At 35.7% G+C, this 3,259-nt stretch overlaps 1 pseudogene; it reads left to right on the forward strand.

The window, feature by feature from the left end:
* The first annotated feature begins 270 nt into the window (after positions 1-270).
* On the forward strand, positions 271-401 carry LOC117098222 (annotated as a pseudogene).
* The last annotated feature ends 2,858 nt before the right edge of the window (positions 402-3,259 follow it).

Genomic DNA, 3,259 nt, shown 5'->3' on the forward strand with positions numbered 1-3,259 from the left:
GTTTAGGTCTATGGTCTTTCTCAAATTAATTTTTGTATATACTCTGAGGTAGATGTCAAGTTTCTTTATTTTCCATATAGACCTACAGTTATTCCAGGACAATTTTTGAAAACATTTTTCCCCATTGAATTTTTCATGGCCAATGTTGAAAATCAAATGATTGCATATCTGTTTCTGAACTCTCTATTCTTTTGACTGCTCAATGTGTCTCTTCTTATGCCAGTTCTACTCTGTGTTTATTACTATAACCTTAGAGTAAGTCTCAAAATTAGCTTTGTGCAGTGGCAGTATTATAGCCAATGAGGTCTATCCGTGGCGCAATTATTGCTAATAGAGTAAGTCTCAAAATCAAGTAGTGTTACTCCTCCAACTTTGATTTTTTTTAAAAAAGATTTTGTTTTCCTGGCTAAATTCTAGGTCATTTGTGTTCTCATGAAAATTTTAGAATCAGTTTTTCTGTTTCTGTTTTTTTTTTTTTTTCAAAGTCTACTGGGATCTTAATTAAAATGGCAGTGAATCTGTAGATCAATTTGGGGAGAACTGACATCTTAGCAATATTGAAGCCTCTCAATCAGGGATGTGGTATGTCTTATTATTTATTTCAGTCTTTAATTTCCCTCGGTACGGTTTTATAATTTTTAGTGTAGCAGTCTTATACATTTTTTGTTAAAGTTTTTGATAATTTTTTGATGTCACTATATATGATATTTTCAATGCTGACTTCCAATCATTGCTACTCTGTAGACATACAACTCAATTTTGCATCTTATATTCTGTGACTTTGCTACATCTTATATTCTGTGACTTTGCTAAAATAACTAAGTTTTTTTGTTTAATATATTGATTGAGATTTTCCTATATAAATAATCACATCTTCTTTTGAGTCATTCTTATTTATTTCAAAACTAATGTTTATTTTCCATCAACCTTATTTCTATTTTCCTTAAGAGTCTGTGAAAGAACAGCTTAGGAACACTCAGTGGTTGTTCCTACCCATTCAGCAGCCTGAGCAGTGAGAGCTGCAGACCAGTCTTCCATGGCAGGCTGAATGCTTCAGTCTGAGTAGGGACCTGCATGTCTAAAGACGTGCAGGTGCCCTCTGTGCCTACGTCTTTAGACCAGTCAGCCTGAGTAGTGGTGCACTCACGAGGTGGAGCAGTCCATTCACCCTGAAATTCATCCTTGGCTGCAGCTTTTTCAGTGGCAGCCTACTCTTCCTTTTCAATGTGCTCAGGGTCTCTGTAGAAGCAAATATCAGGCATGACCTCTTCCCATGAGTGCTTATGGGAGATAGTGCCACGCATGTGTAGACCTTCCTGGGTCAGCCTCCACCACATCAGACCCACTGAGTGAGAGCCCCTGTCGTTACATGGGATTGCAATGTCCACACAATGCAGAAGAGAATCTGTCAAACAGAGCAATGGTTGATAGGTGCGTGAACATAAGACTCTATGAGCAGCTGGTGGTCAGCCCTGGGGCCAGTAACCACCAGAAGATGCAGTTCTTGGAAGGCTGCCTCGATCTGGTTAGTGAAGGTTCAGGAGTAAAGTGGCCAGCAATAGGAGTGACTCCAGTGGCAGCAGCAACTTCAGAACAGCCTGCTGGCCAGCATTCCTGGACGATATGACATTGAAATTGGCAGGGTATTCAATGGCAACAGTAGCATGATGCTTCTACCAGGTCCTCTTCAGATTTGTGATGTAGAAGCATCATTTTTCCTTTTGTAGATGTACTGTTGCATTTGGAAGTCAAGATTGGTGCAATGTAAGTCAGTTACTGCTGCAAGACAGTTGAGGACATACTTCTTCATTTGAAGGACATCAAGGGCTCTGGACATCATGTGAGTTTCCCTTTAAGTTATGAAGGGAATATAGAACCGGACAGTATGGATGCCTCTCTAGTTAGTGTGGAAAGCCTTGATCCTTTATGTTTGTTTCATGGTCTTGCTTCATTGCACTAAAACTTCCAGTGCAATATTGAATAAAAATGGTGTGCAGTGGACATTGTGCCTTCTTCCCAATCTTAGCATGACTTAAGCTTTTGTCATTAAGTGTGTTGACACTTTTAGGGTTTTAGATCTTTCCTCAAAAATCAAAATGAGGAAGTTTCCTTATATTTTTAATATGCTATGTGTTTTATGATGAATAGGTGTTGAATTTGGCAAATGCTTCATCTGCAACGATTAAGATGTTTATATGCTTCCCCTTTTTTTGTTAACGTAGTGAATTACATTGATCTATTAATTTTCCAATGTTAAATCAACCTTGCGTTCCTGGGGGAAAAATCCTACCTGATCATGTTATATTCTTATTTCTGTGATTTATGAATTTGCTAGTATTTTGTTAAGGATTTTTGCATTTATTCTTATGAGGAATATTGCTCTGCAGTTTTCTTTTTTTTGTAATATATTTGTCTGATTTTGGTGTGAGGGACATGCTGGTCTCGTAAAACAGGTTGAGAAATGTTCTCTTCTCTATATTCTGAAAAGACTGTGTATGACTGGTGATATTTCGTCCTTAAATGTTTGATAAAATTCACTGGTAAACACATCTGAGGTTGAAGTTATCTTTGTGGGGAGGATTTTAACTATGAATTCATTTTCCTGAACAGATATAGGGTTTTTCAGACTTTCTATTTCTTCTTGTATTAGTTTTGTTAATTTGTATTTGTCAAATAATTTAATCTACTGGCATACAAATTTACTGGCATACATTTCTTTATGTATTTCTTTATTGTCCTTTAGTGTCTATAGGCTCTATAATTGTGTTCCCTCTTTCATTCCTAATATTGATGGCTTGTATTTTCCTTTTTTTCTTGAATGGTATTGCTAGGAGATTATTCATTTTGTTTAACTTTTCAAAGAAACGATTTCTGGCTTGATTGATGTTTCTCTTTTGTCTATTTTCTATGTCATTGATTTCCACTTTTTATTGCTTCCTTCTTTCTAGTTACTTTGGGTTTAATTTGTTCTTATATTTTTGGCTGCTTGAAGAAGGGTAGATCATTGATTTTTGACCTTCATTCTTTTCTAATTAAGCATTTACAGATCCAGACTTCTAAGTAAAGGGGTAAATTCCACAAATTTAAAAATGTTGCGATTATCATTTAATTCTAATATTTTCTAATACCCCTTGTGATCTTTTATTTCAGCCATGGGATATTTGTAATGGTATTGCTTACTGTCCAAATATTTGGAGATTTGAAAAAAAACTGGTTTTTAAAAAAGTTTTATTTTAGAATAGTTGTAGATTTACAAAAA

Source organism: Trachypithecus francoisi, unplaced genomic scaffold (genome assembly GCF_009764315.1).
Source record: "Trachypithecus francoisi isolate TF-2019V2 unplaced genomic scaffold, Tfra_2.0 Lachesis_group15, whole genome shotgun sequence".
NCBI lineage: Eukaryota > Metazoa > Chordata > Mammalia > Primates > Cercopithecidae > Trachypithecus > Trachypithecus francoisi.